Here is a 16,214-nt window from a genome sequence, read left to right on the forward strand (position 1 = left end):
TACTCGGCCAAAGGTTCCATTGCTGCTTGTATCAACGTTATCTTCATGTCATGTCGTGAACAAATGGCATAACATCATGATCAGTCTGCTAATTTGATCCTGGCGTATGGTTAACGCCAATATCCTTAGTTGCAAGGGTACAACCTTTTATCTCTTTCATTTCAACATATTTACGCTTCTTACGGTACTGTCATAAGTATGAGGAGTTCTATGATAATGTTCCATGTATACGGTGATCTTTCCGAGTGAGTACTTCAACCAAGAAACTTGAAATACCAGCCTCCCTAAGTAGCATCGCAAGCATGTTAGATTTGGTCTTTTTTTTGAAGATTTATGAGAACCCTCTTAGATTTAGCTGCTAAGTTATATGCCATGGATCTTTGTCAAGCTTTAAAACTGGTATATCACCCTTAGAATGTCCAATATACACATAGAGGCTAGTGATTTCTGTTGTTGCAGTTCCATTCTCGTCGCATAGTTTTGGGGAATTTCAGAAAGAGGTTCTGGAAACTTTGCATCCTCATCCCTAAGATAGCTGCGAAAAATGTGAATATCCATTTAAAAGTTCATCAAGATCAGAAAAGGTTCCGGTAACACATTAGTTGAGCCCCGTGAAAATTAATCTCTCTAAAGTACTGAAGAACACATCAGTCAGGTCATCACTATAAATAATATCAGTAGCCAGCAGCAAAGAAGCACTTTTCGCATCTTCAATATCTCTGGAAGTCCAAGAATATCTATGTGTGCAAGTAGCTTCTCCCATTCTTGCTTTGGGAGGCCATGGATCAAACCAATCAAGGTTGCGTACATAAACTGTAGCTGGATTATTCAATAATCCACGATTAAGCTGAACATTCTTCACACAGTTGTCAAGTATTTGATTCACATGATCTATTATGAACACCTTCTTTGCAGTATGTGCAAGAAACATACCTGCTAGTCCAGTTCCAGCACCAAGTCCAATTGCAGTAACATCGCAAAACTCAGATGTACATATGCTTTATGCAATATAAAACCAGTCAACACCAATTCAGCTCTCAAAACATGCAAGCCACCATTTGGAATTGAAAAAGTGATATTATGTTAAATTCTCACACAATAGCTATTATCATCAAGAGTGTATTTGTGGTGCGGTTGCAAGGTAGGACTAGGTCACCATCTTGATCGAATTCTAGAATCGGAGTTTCCAATTCTTCATTTTCCGAACTGTGAGTTTGTTTGAATTTCACCTTGTGCTACCATAATTTTGATTGAATGACCTCACTTGAATGAGTATGGAACTAAATTTACTTGGTTGTATTCATGCTTTGGTTTTTGAATGTATTTGTCCTTGATATGAACTTAGTGATATTGTTGGGGGCATGACTTAAATTGTCTCCTTTTTTTACCTTAGGATTGAAGCGTTGTGGATTAGAATTGGCTATCCTTGTTTTTTTCTTCTCATTGTGTATGTAATTTTTTCAGGGCTAGTGCATGATATGGAATTGATCAACATCATCATGGCATGAAGCAAAATGGCATAGCATGGATTACTTCGCCATGAAGAAAGCTCGGGTACGAAGCAATTTGAGAAGGTGGAAGAGTGAAGATCAAAGTGGAGTAGAAGTGGAATTAGGTCTTAGGACAGCCAGTTTGACTTTGGTCAAAATAAGATTTTTGTATGTGCTTTGTAAACTTGGATCTTGTAATGTGAAATTGATGCTCTTGAAATAAAAAAATGGCTTTTTAAATGATGTAATGTAACTTGTATTTCAAGAAAGAAGTAATTTCCCTCCCAAACTTAAATTTTGGAAGTTGAAATGTGTTGGAATTGAATCTTGATCTTAAATGAATATGAGCTTTGAGTGAATCCATTTTTATTTTTGACCCGAATCCACATTGTAGAGCCTTGAATTAAATGAAAGACCAAGAAAACTAGCCATGTAGGATTTCCATAAGTAATGGTTAACAGAATGTCAACCCTAAAGTTGACCTTTGCTTGACCAAAATCAAATATGTTAGTTACTTCCAAATATCAATACCATGATGCAATCCATAGCGACCAAGGACCATATTCCATGAATTAGGGTTTTACAAGCATCATTCCTAAGAGGTGCATCTCCCGAGTTAATTGTATCACCAAGATTCCATAGACTGAATCCCTAGAGAAACCCTAGCTCAACATTAGGCATAAATAACAAGGACCTTTGAATCAATGATGCTTGGTTTTTAAAATGAAACTGTAAATAAATGTCTTATGGTGGATGATTGGGGCAGATGATCATGCAGATGAAATAAGCCATGGGCCAGATGAAATTGAATAAAGTAGGGGAAATTTTGTATGACAGTTGGTTTTGTACTTCATTCTTGAATTCCTTGAACTTTTCAAAGAATTCAGATTTGTGTTTCATTAAATACACATAACAATATCTACTGAAAACATCAGTAAATGTGATGAAGTATTGAAAACCTCTTTTGACTGGTATGTTCAGTGATCCACATATATTAGTATGTATGAGGACCAAAAGATCATTAGCCCTTTCATCTTTTCTTGTGAATGAGGACTTTGTCATCTTTCTAATTAAACAAGATCTGCATGTATCATATGATTCATAATCAAAAGAGTCCAAGAGTCCATCTTTATAGAGTTTGGAAATGCACTTCTCATTTATGTGACCTAAGCGATGATGCCAAAGGTAACTTGGATTTAACTCGTTAGGTTCCATCCTTTTATTATTAATGTTATAAATTGGCATTTCAGGATCAAGCACTTACAATCCATTATTCATTCGTACAGTAACATAGAATACATCATTCAAATAAATAAAGCAACAATTGGTCTTTATTATGGATGAAAAACCAAACTTGTCCAAACAAGAAACATAAATAATATTCTTTCTAATTGTAGGTACATAATAATCATTCTCTAATTGAATTATTAAACCACTAGATAAAGTCAATACATAAGTTCTTACGTCTAAAGCAACGACCTTTGCTCCATTGCCAACTCGTAGATCGAATTCACCCTTTTTCAATTCTCTACTCCTTTTTAGCCCCCACACATTAGTACAAATGTGAGAACCACATCCAGTATCCAATAGCCATGAGGTAGAAGTATATAAATTTATTTATAACAAAAATACTTGAAGTTGAAGTCTCTACTCCATTCTTCTTATCTTCTAGGCACTTTGGGCAATTTCTCTTTCAATGTCCGATTTTACCGCAATAAAAGCAAGTACCCACCTTTGTTATACATCCACTAGGCTTCAAAGCATGAAAAATAAGTTTGGGTTGTAAGACCCTAATTTTGACCCTAAGATCCCTCATGGCATCATATCATTACTCAGTGCATTGCCTCAAGGATCATAACATGGTTGGCTCCTTAACCCTAGGGTTGGGACTTGTGTGAGTGGTTTGAGACCACCAAGCATGCTTTTATTATATATTATTGCTTATCTTATTTGATTACTAACAAAAAACACAAGAATATGTCACTAACTCTTTTTGTTTTGAAGCTTAAGTGATCATGTGCTCCAATGCTCTTAGAAGGCTCATAAGCTCAATGAAATGGCTGGATGAAGATGAGAACAAGCATGGAAATGGTCCACAAAGTTCCTAAACATCGTATATGTCTCCAAAGTATCTCAATTTTCTAATTTGATCAAGATAACCCAAGGGGCTTGAGGATTGTTTCCGAAGGAGACCCTAATTCAACTATGCCTCAACTGTGCCTTGCTCATGAAGCAACCTCAACCTATGATTAAATTTAATCAAGTGAAGTTATTTCATTCATTATTTTATGCATATATGAGCCTATTTGAGGCCCCTCAATCATTCATTCATCAAGATTGGAAGTTTGGCATTGAAAAGTTGACCAGTCAAGTCATTTGACTAAGCTGAGGGTCAATGAGATACAATTTTTGATGTGTTTGTCAAATGAAGATGACCCCAAGAGAAACAATCTTCTTAAGAACAATATGAACAACTTTCATGTTCATAAAAAATCCATTTGAAACTTGTAAGGTCATCATTCATTTCAAAACATTATAGTTCATTTTGACTGAAACCCTAATTTTAGGTCAACTTCCCAAGGACCTAACTTCCTTAGTTTTTATGATTTTGAGGTGATAAAAAATGCATTGGAAATCTTAAGATGTCTAATTAAAATGTTATTTTGGACAAAATTTCATAATCCTAAAATAAATACATGTTATAATACAAAACGTTATAGGTCACCTTGGACATAAGTCATTGAATTTGAAAAAGTGCCCAATTTCAAATGCCCATAACTTCTTCATGAAAAATCCAAATGATGCAAAATTTGAGTCTAAATTTATCATATTGAAAATATCTATAACTTTGATGTTGGAGGTGTTTTCATTTGAAGCTTGCATCATGCAAACAGAGGGGCTTGAAGAGGTTTGCTTTTGGTGAAAATTTTCAAAGGGTGACTTAGACATGTTTTGTGCCCAAACTTTCAGAGCCAGTTTTCACTAATTTCCAAATGCCAAATGAATTTTTGCCCAACATGACTTTTGTTCCTTATTTCAAGGGCTTTCCAACCATTACTCACATTACTTTTTTTGACTTTCCATATGTGAGTTTCAAAGAGTTCATTCTTTATGTCCATTTTGGCATTTCATGTTATAACTTGATGTGCAAGCTTGTTCAATTCATTGTACACGTCAAAATCCATTCCATGAGGTATCAGCAAGGTGTTTCACTCCTTTTTGGGCCTACTACACGCTTGCACAGGCCCATGCAAGCAAGGTTCAAATTCCATGCACACGAGGGAACCATGTTTTACAACCCTCTTCAGCTATAAATAAGAGTTCAATCTCATTCATTTCTCAACCTGGTGGAGACCTGAAGTGCTGCAGAATTGAAATCCCCAACATTACCAAAGGAATTTTCAGATTTTTCTCTCTTTTTCAATCTTGAAATTCAACATCATTAGTTGATTTTCAAAGCTCAATTCCTTAACCTATCATCTCCATCACATTTCCAGAGCAAAAGCAGATCAAGATCTTGAAGAATTCATGGCCTTAGAAGCTCCGTTTCAGAGGTAGAACCTCAAACTTTTTGGATCTAGATCTTACAATTCAATGTGATTTCCTTTGGTTTGTGTGGTTTTCTGAAGTCCTCACACTTGAGGCAGGCCAGTGGTGGTCTCAATTGTTCATTTCGTGCATTTCCAGTTGACATACCATAATCTTTCATCTCACATTTCTCTCTAAATAGGAAGAGTGAGGATGATCCATGGATACAGTGGTGATGTACATCACCTGAGCTTCATTTTGATGTCCTTATTTTTTATTTTTGTTACAAACTTTTTCCCTACGCGTGGTGGCCGGAACCTGGTATCTCACCGGAGAAGATGGTGGTTTCCACCGCCATCCCCACGTGTATGATTCCCAACCCTTGGATTGTGTCTCAATGTTATAATCATGAGCACCCATTGTGATTACTTGATTTAATGCATCATGTCACGCGTTTGACTCCAGCGTACCATGCGTCCTCGCCTCTAAACCTTTGATCCATGCCACGTCAATTAATGAGTTTGATCTAGTGGCTGCGCTTTTTTCTATTATTCCTATTTTCTTTTAATGTCAGTTAATTCCTTTTATTTTCAAAAATTCATAAAAAATTTATTTGAAGTCACAAAAATATGAGACCATTTCCAAAAAAAATCTTGAAAAATCTAGTTTCATATTTTGATTTTTAATTATTTTTGTGACTTCATTTAATATTTTTTGTGAATTATTTGATTTTTAATAGTTTTAATTCATTTTTAATTACTTTCTAATATTTAAAAAATCCAAAAAATATTTTCCTAACACCTATGGATAATGATAAGTCAATGAAAAATAGTCTCATCAATTTCTTATTTGATTTGAGATTTATTTGAGATTTTAATTCATATTGTGCTATTTTATATTGTTTTTAATTGTTTTTTTAAATAGTTTCTGATTTCTAAAATTGTTAAGAAAATTAATCAAAGTTTATTTGACCATGTTAGACCTATGAGAATTTAATTGGACTTGTTGAAGTTGATTTGAATTAAATTTGAGGTTTGACCATATTTTATTTATTTTATTTTGCATTTACTTTTAATTCAAAAATTACCAAAAAATCATGGTTAACTTGTTGACTTGTAATCTTCATTTCTTTTTTGTTTGGCATTGATTGATGATGACTTGGTTCACATTTGATCAATTGAATTTGATACTTGAATTCTCTTTCCCTCCATTTCATCTTCATCCCATTCTTTTAAAATTTGACCAATGAGTTAATGTCTTATGGTTGGTCTTGACAAATGAGAGGTTTAACCTTCTTTGATCCAAACCAAACTCAACTTGATCCAAGATCAAGTGAGTTGTTTTGTGTCCAAGATAAGTTGCTTCTTGGTCAAGCAAATAGCCTAAAGTTCATACAAGGCCCTTCCCCTTTTGTTTTGGCATGGCAAGTTTGTGGAGCTTGGCTTACTAGTCATGATCTCTAACTTGTGTTTATTTGCCTATAGTTTTATTGATCGGCCTCAGATAGGTGTGACTACTACATTAGTCCACTTACGATTGCTTAACATAGTGTTACATTGTCTTATGACAAACTAACATAACTTCACTAATTACTAACTTTAATTTGAGCATTTAATTTCTTGCCCTTTACTTTTAATGTCATTTATTTCTTTCTCATTTATTCATAATGCCTTTCTTTTTGCTCACTTGAGCACATATTTTATGTTTATGTCATTTTTCTTTTGCTCATTTGAGCTCATTATTGTATATAAATATATTGTTGTCTTGTGTTTGTTTTGTCTTTGTTTTGTGTGAACCTAATGCAAAAAGGAGAAAGGATTTAGAATTAGGACATACCCATGCTTAAAGGAGTTCAAGAGCAACTAGGCCTCATGCCTTTAGAATGCTAAACTTGTTGAAGAGCTACTAGGCCTCATGCCTTTAGAATGCTAAATTTTAAAGTTGACTTGAAAGGACTTCTCATCTAAACTTATTCTTTGTCCATTCCCCTTATTGTGTTGTGAACTTTTTGATGTTTGCTCTTGTGTGGTAGGGATTCCATCTTGAGATAGTAAAGAGGACCATTGTCATGAGTAGCCAAGTTAAGAGAGACAAGCCAAATGGAGATCCTAGGAGCTTGAATCCAAGTTGTTTGAGTGTTTATGTGTTTGCTAAGTCCAAAAGAAAGGAGCATCTTGAATCATCTTTGTGATTTCAAGAAAGGGAACTCCAAGGATTTATCTTTTCTCTCTTATCTTTGTATGCTTTAGGACTAGCCCTTCTCTTCTTCTCCCCACTCTAACCAAGCCAAAATCTTTTCTTTCAAACTTTGACATTGTTTCAAATTAGAAACCTAGGCCTTATGCCTTTGACTTTTCAAAATATTTTCATAAATACTCATTGTGAACGAATCTTAAATCCAACTCTGACTTCATTTTTGTAAGTACCTCTAACTTGTAAATATAACTCACTTCAAGTTGCTTTTGTGGTTCCAATGGCCACCTTTGTTAAAACTTTTTTCATAAACATTAGTCATAGGTTTGAGTTATCATAATGGTTGATATAAATCTCACCTCATCCTTAGTGGTTGGATTATAAGTCTTCCATGCTTATTATAGGGTTAACCCCTCACTAGCATGTTGAAGCCCTCCTCACATGGTGGATTGTTGGTTTAGGTTGAGTTTTCTCCCTTTGATAACAAAAGACCTTAAGGCTTTTGATCAAATCAATTCACCAATCTTTTTTTGTGACTTTTTACCCCGAACTACGAGGTTTTGATCCTCCCTTGTGATGGTACATAGGCAACGGTTTAATCCATTCAAACAAAAAAATTTGTAAATATAATCTATTCTCTTCTCATCCCTCCATCCTTTTGCACAAATCTTTTCACAAATACCAACCTACAACACATATCTGCAAAAAGGGTTCCCTTAGAGTACTAAGGATGATTTGGGTGCGTAAAACCTTCCCATTTCAAAACCAACCCCCTTACCTAGATCTCTAACATTTTTATTAGTTTTTGATTTGAAAAACTTCTTACCTTGGCTTTTGTTCGCTTTTTAGCCTTTCCTTTGGACAAATAAAAGTGAGGTGGCGACTCGAATTGTATGTTTACTTTTGGTTTAGTCAATAAACCTAAAGGTAACGAAAACCCCGCTACATGGGTCTAGAAACTTCCTTGTCTTTCCCTTTACCATCCCGCTTGGTGGGCCGTTTGTTCTGCTTCTTTCCATCACTGACCATCAGAATTGACTTCTCTTTTGTCTTCAGATTCTTCTCAACAGTTCTTAACATGCCTAACAGTTCTAGAAGACTTTTGTCCATATTATTCATGTTAAAATTAAGGATAAATTGACTTAAGATCTCCGATAACGATTGTAGGATCAAATCAATCATAAGCTCCTTTTTGAGGAGAAACCCTAAACTTTAAAGGTTCTCCACATACCCAATCATCTTGAGTACATGCGGACCTATTAGGGCTCCCTCGGCTCACTTGTCTTAAAAAATGGCTTTTGAAACTTCAAATATCTCATGCCTTTCCTGTTCTTGATATATCATCTTCAAGTGTTCAATCATATCAAATGTTGCCATGTTTTCATGTTACTTTTGCAATTTAGAATTCATGGTAGCTAGCATGAGGCAATTAGTTTCATTGGCATCATCGACATGTTTCTCATCTCTTTCATCCTTAGGAGCAGAACTAGGAGGCTCCTCTTCGGGAACAGGTGTCTCTAGGACATACAACTTTTTATCATGTTTGAGGATAATACTCAAGTTTCGGTGCCAACCAAAAAAGTTTGTCCTAGACAATTTTTCCTTGTCAAGGATTGATCGTAAAATGTTCTTAGAGGTGTTTGTTGTCATGATAATCTACATACAGATTATGAAGATATCAGTATCATTAAAACATATTAGACTAGGCCTTTAATTAAATACGCTCCCACTATTTCACTCAAACCAAATGGCCCTTACCATTTGACTTGGAAAATTCCGTTGGAATATTTTCTAGTGGATCGAGATCCATATTTCACTTTGTTTTAAGTCAGCATTAGGCTGATTACACAAAACTCAGTTATTTAGGTAGGAACTCCTTCCAACTCTATCTAATACAACTCTCAAATATTTTAGTTGGGCGAATAACTCCTTATTCTAACTCTTGCTTCTAAATATATATAATCTTATTATAATTAGTTTAGTTAAGTTCAACCCAATATTTTAGCAATTAGATATTATATTTATACCATCGCAGCTTACTAATATAAAACATGCACCCCGCGTTAGACGAAACCTACATTATTCGATACTAGTCTTATGAGTACTAAAATTTGGAAAGCTTAAACTTAATATTTAATTTAAGGGAATTTTAATTAGTTTGATCTCATCGACGTATTTATCATATAAAGCATCTCTCACATGCATCAACATACATTCACATACATCAATATACATTCACATGCATCAACATACATTCACATGCATCAACATACATATAAAACAAAATGATATAATTATAACCCTAGCGCAATTGTTCTCTCAAGCCAATGGGAGAATCTAAGCTAAATCTAATAACGATCTATGTCTCTCCAAGCTAGATCTCCATCATTGTCCTCCTTTAGTCTTGTCTTCTTCTTTCCTTCATTACATTACATTATAGAATACTCGTTTTACATACGAGGGAGTGAGAAGGGAAAAGAAGTTACTTAAAAAGAATATAGTGAAGACACAACACGCAAACCGTATTTAAAATTCCCAAAAAATAAAAGAAGACAAAGGCCATAATCAGTCACCATAAAAAAATAATAATAAACACACTTTTATTATTATTATTATTATTATTATTATTATTAATTTAAATTCTGTTAATTAAATAAATTAAATTAAACTTTGACGATTGATCACGAGTTAATTAGAGTTTCGGTTGTCCAATTATTAACATATATCAAATTATTTAAATAATAATAATAATAACAATAATTATTATTATTATATTAATTAAATAATGACATTATTTAAAATAAATAAAAATAACAAATTATCATCATTATTTCAATAATATATGTTAAACCATGATAACCATTGTCATGATAGAAAGTAGTAACATTGAGTACTTGAAACATGGTTTATATTATATAATATGATAAGAACATGTTAAGACCATGATAAATACTAAAACTTACTTTTCATTAGCCATTTGTTATTTCCTTGTTATTATCGACACACACACTAACTTGCTCTTTTTCATATTTTTCATTACATGCACAATAACTCGCCCTTTTATAATAATAACAATTATTATATAACAAATACTGTTTAACAATGTCGGTACTTCTTTTCATTACAGCGTACCACATTGTATATCTGTTATGATAATAAATAATAACAATTATTATTATATTATAAGAATTTGAAATCCTTAAATCACAAACCTTGCACATTTATAAACCCCTATTTTATAACTCTTGACAAATATATTATTGTTGCATCCAAATTATTCATATCTCATATGCAATTTTTTTATCACTTTTGTGTAACTTATGAATAATTGATGTATTGCTGTATCACCATACAAAAGTCGGATTCTGAAGCATAGTCAACATCGAATCATTCAAATCATACACAACATGATGCCAAAAATTAATTTTCTTTATTATTTAATTTATTTTGTGTTTTAATCGAATTAAATCAGAAAGTACAAAAAATAAGCATCTACCCAATTCATGGTTTTGTAAGTGGTTTTGATACCACTAAAGTGAAATCCGACACAATCCGTAGCGTAAAACAAAAATTTCACTTTAGTTGATCCTTACGAAGGAGCTTGATCAATGACAGAAATAGTTACCTCTTGTGGTGATTAACAATTTGATGCAGAATCGAATGATGATCACGAGCGTTAGATGGAGAACAACGCTTTTACTCAGTCCACATGAACAAAGTGCGTTCAATCTCAGTGTTAGCCGTTACGAATAAAGAATTTGAGTGAGAGAAAAAGAAAGAATAACAGTCAAGATTTCACAAATTGAATTTCATCAAGTAAGAAAGCTTCTACACAATGGTTGTATTTATAGAACCACTTATGTGTGCTGCAAGCTAAAAAACTCAACTTAAGTGCACCATATAATAATAATAATAATAATAATAATAACTATTATTATAATAAACATATTTTATTATTATTATATTTAATAACTATTATCATTTTTATTTTTATTATTATGTTAATAATATCAACTATTATTATTATATTATACGATGTTCCATATTTCACTTAAGTACATCGTACCTTACGGTGTTCCATAATTCTCTCAAGTACACCGTACCTTATCGTGTTTTTTATTTATTCTATCTATCATAAATCCATCCTTATGCGTGTGACCCCGTAGGTTCTCAATACATTGACAACTATATTAAATCATACATTTAATATATTAAACAGTGATCGGTATCTAGCAACACATCAATACTACCCAAGTCACGAAAATGACATGTGATCTGACAAAACATTTCTTTCGTGATAATGTTCTTGTGTGTAATTACCTTTTTTCCCCATGACTATATTAAACACAAGGCATAGACTGCGTCACCCTTGTCTAATTCAATATTGGGCTCTTAGACATTTATCATGTTACGCAGGATGGAAAAATTCCATTTAGGTTACTCATGTATCTCTGCATGCTTTGTGGAGTACCTATCAACTATCTTTATGGTCATCTAGTTACAAACAACATTTGATCAACAATAAAGCACCCGACTCCACATCTAGGGTCAATAGTGGTTTCAGGTCGAAGGATGGTATATACCCCTATCACTATGAGTATAACTTATGACACTTTCGCATAAATTTCTATGTAGTATTCTCATAGCGAGTCAATCCAGTATAAATATTACTCCTAATATTCAAACCTATGTGAAGACTTGATAACTCTTTATCCATGATCCATAATATATAATCATTAGTTTATCCACATAATAGTCTCAATGCTTTAATGTCATCCCACTTTACAATAAAGCTCGACTATGGATATTTTAAGAATAATGTCCTTATGTTTAATGGGATCTCATGAATAAGTCACACTTGTCATTTCATTAAACGAACTAGCTATTCTGGGGACTTTATAATTTTGGAAAAACAAACATAATAAAGAAATGCTTTGTTAATTATTAATAAATAATTCGATACAAGTACCAAACTATTGGCCTCTAGGGCCTCCACCAACACCTTGGACGTAGGGAAGTCATCATATTGTTAGATGATCGGAAGGATGTACTAGATGAGGTGAAAAATAGCATATCGACTGATGATCAGATATTGATTTTAATTTGTATCGACTCAATATTATGTTATATAAACACTAATACATACTTATTATTTTAAATGTGTAGTTGACGTTTGAATTTAGTGATGATTCGAAGTTGAAAAAAATGGATAACTTATGCTGGTACGACTTGGAGGAGTTTTAAGTCATGGCTCACGAGTGACTACATTGCAAAGCCAAAGCCTAATATTGAACGCCCGTGGGTGAAATATTCATATCTTTACAAGAAGGTTTGGAAAAAGTTTTTGAAGTCTCGTAGTAGTGAGGAGCTCATGGTTAGTACCAATTGTATTTTCTAATAAATTAATGGATAAACCATGGACGTTAATATTTTTCCTATGTTTATAACTGGTTAAAATTGAAGCGGGAAAGATGAACAAGTCCAAAAACAAATACCCCCATAGATTATCCTGTGGGGGATATAGGAAACTTGAGAAAACTATGATTGCTAAAAAAAGATAAAAACTAGGAGACGGGGACTCCATGAGTCTTGATCCGGAACCATCTCCACCATTATGACATGAGAAGTGGAAGAGGGCTTGACTGAGACCAAATGAAGACTACACTTCAAATGCCTCCAGATTAGTAGCTGAGAGAATTGTAAGTAGAACTTGTTGTGCATATGTTTAATGTTATTTAAATCGCTTTGGTAATTAAAAATGTATGTCTTATCATATTGTGTAGAATTTGTTAGTTAACTCATCCTGCGAAGGTACCTTTGTTGCAAGACCACAACATGATATATTAGTAGAAACAATCGGAACAAAGAAGCATGGTGGGTGTTCCCATGGGGTTTGAGATGACATCGTCCTGAGAGTGTTTTTTGGTACGTCTAAAAAAAGCATCGGACATGTGCAAAATGAAACGTTGGAAGAGCTTCAGAGGAAGATAGAGACTCAAAAGCAAGAATTTGATGAGAAGTTCGAAGTGGAGTCGGAAACTCGAAGGAAATAACTGGAAGAATTAAAAGAGTTATATGTGGTATGTGAGAGTGAGAATGTGCTATCTGAAATGTATGATATATATTGTGCTAATTCTGTTTTGTGATACTGTGCATATTTTATGATGTTGAGAATCCGTGGAACCATCCCACAATGTACAAATAAAGATGATGATGATGATGATGGTCAATTGCCTGGTAGAAATGTTGTACATGGTGTAAGCATAAAAGGCAGTTGTTCAACCTCCCCCACCGGTAGAGAGAACCATTATGGGTTATTGGCTCCCTCTAAAGAATCATATTCCAAAATGATGTCTTATATTATGCGCAACGAAGAAGCTGTCTTTACTCTTCAGCTAGAACATGATCCAGGGATTGAGGGGTTAAAGGAATTATTTATGATTCCTAAAGATATAAAGGATATGTTTGTTGGACAACACTGACTGAACATAGGGCTACTAGAAGTTTGGTGCATGTAAGTATATCTCATTATGGTACATTCATTTTTTTATATAGAACTAATTCCTCACATGTTTTTTGTGTTTTGTTTAACCTTTTAGATAAATTCACCGTGTATGTATAGAATTAAATAAATCGAATACTTATGGATTGTTGGTCCAATTAGAGTGTGATTTACAAATAAATTTTCAAAAAATATTGAAGAATACTTAACATAACAAATAGAGGAGGGAAAGAATGTTACTTAGCATCATTTTTCAATAAGTGAGTAATTTTAAAATTATGGTTTCTCTATTATAGTTATTTTTCATGTTTTTCCAAATACTAATTATATATGCTTGCCTTGTTCATTCAAAGTACATTATCAATTGATCATCATATCTCTTCGAACGAATATGGTAACTACATTGTATTCGTTACACAGAGAACTTGATCCTACGATGAAACAAATTATTATTAGGTAACTTTATGTTTATGAGACTTTTTGTGATATTTTATCTTTGACTTTATAATTATCTTAGTCTGTAATATATATATATATATATATATATATATATATATATATATATATATATATATATATATATATATATATATATATATATATATATATATATATATATATATATATATATATATATATATATATATATATATATATATATATATATATATATATATAATGCATGTGTGGTTATATATTTATGAAATGTGTAAATTTGTAGACGAGGAGACAAGCATAGGGATACGAGTGTGAGTACTATGTAATGAAACACATGTTTAACATCGCCTCTGCCGACATTGTTGATTCATGGGATCATGTCATGAAATATTTTCAATAACATATTAATTTGATATTATCATTCAAATCATGTGATATTCAATTTTTTCCACTTGTTTATCTAGACATTTAATGACAAGACACCTTTTTCTTTCGAAGACTTAGACGACGTCCGTACACGTTGGGCATTTATTTTGAATGTGTTGGTTGAGATAAAGAATTGAGCTATGATTAGTAATAAATTTCTCATTATTGTCAACTGATAAGTGGTTTTGTATCATTATTTCTAGTCACCTTATTGTAATTGTATCTCTGTGTGTCTAATATGATCACACATGGTGTATATTTATATGCAAATAGGGAATATACAATAGGAAATAATATCAATTACAGTTATGACTAATTGAATATCAATCAATACTAATTGATTGATAACATATTCTTAACACTCCCCCTCAAGCCGGATCGTATATATTGTATGATCCGAGCTTGTTACAAATATAATTCACTCGAGAACCCTTGAGAGACTTGGTAAACATATCAGCCAATTGATCTTCAGATTTTACGAGTTCCGTGGTTATTTCTCCCGACAGTACCTTGTCTCTTACATAGTGACAATCTATTTCTATGTGCTTGGTCCGTTCATGGAAAACCGGATTGGACGCAATGTGGAGTGCCGCTTGATTGTCGCATATGAGTTTTGTGTTCTGAAGGTCACCGAACCTAAGTTCTGAGAGCAAATTCTTAAGCCAAGCAAGTTCTTTTGAGGCTACTGCCATAGCCCGATATTCAGCTTCAGCACTAGATAATGCAACTGTGTTTTGTTTCTTGCTTCTCCATGAGATCATATTTCCTCCAATAAGAACACAATATCCAGAAGTGGATCTCCTATCCGACGGTGATCCTGCCCAATCTGCATCTGAGTAACAAGTGATTTTAGCATCACCCTTATCTTCATATAATAGGCCTTTTCCTGGTGCATTCTTTATATATCTGAGAATCCGAATAACGACATTCCAATGAGTATCACAAGGAGCATTAAGGAATTGACTCACAATACTCACTGCAAAAGTAATATCCGGTCTGGTGACGGTAAGATAATTGAGTCTACCCACTAGACGTCGATATCTTCCCGGGTCTTTCAACAACTCCCCCTGACCCGGAAGAAGCTTGACATTGGGATCCATAGGAGTATCAATCGGACGACAGTCAAGCATACCAGTTTCAGTTAGGATGTCTAATGCATACTTACGTTGGTTAATTGCAATGCCTGATGAGGACTGTGCAACCTCAATACCTAAGAAGTATCTGAGTGGACCCAAATCTTTTGTCTGAAAGTTTTTGAAAAGATGAGTTTTGAGTCGTTGAATACCGTCTGTATCGTCTCCAGTGATAACAATGTCATCAACATAAACCACAAGAAAGATGTGTTGTCCGTTGGAAGAGTGAAGGAAGAAAACAGAACGATCTGCTTCACATCTAGTTGTCGCATCTCGAAAAATACGATTCCTCGCGATGGTCGCGGAAAAAATTAGTTCGAACAGAGTCGCCACCGAACTTTATTTATTCCAATGAAGGAATAGGAAAATATCGATAAAACCTTTAAGAAAAATAGAATAATGGTCGTCGCAACCATATTCGGGTTCGGGAGTCGATTACGCAAGGGGAAGGTATTAGCACCCCTCACGTCCGTTGTACTCAACGGGAACCTTTTAGTCTAATTT

General features: G+C 33.6%; 1 pseudogene; it reads right to left on the reverse strand.

Annotated features, from left to right (window-relative positions):
- Positions 1-390: 390 nt before the first annotated feature.
- On the reverse strand, positions 391-15,677 carry LOC127102099 (uncharacterized; annotated as a pseudogene).
- Positions 15,678-16,214: the final 537 nt, after the last annotated feature.

The sequence above is a fragment of the Lathyrus oleraceus genome, chromosome 7 (assembly GCF_024323335.1).
Source record: "Lathyrus oleraceus cultivar Zhongwan6 chromosome 7, CAAS_Psat_ZW6_1.0, whole genome shotgun sequence".
Classification (NCBI taxonomy): Eukaryota; Viridiplantae; Streptophyta; class Magnoliopsida; order Fabales; family Fabaceae; genus Lathyrus; species Lathyrus oleraceus.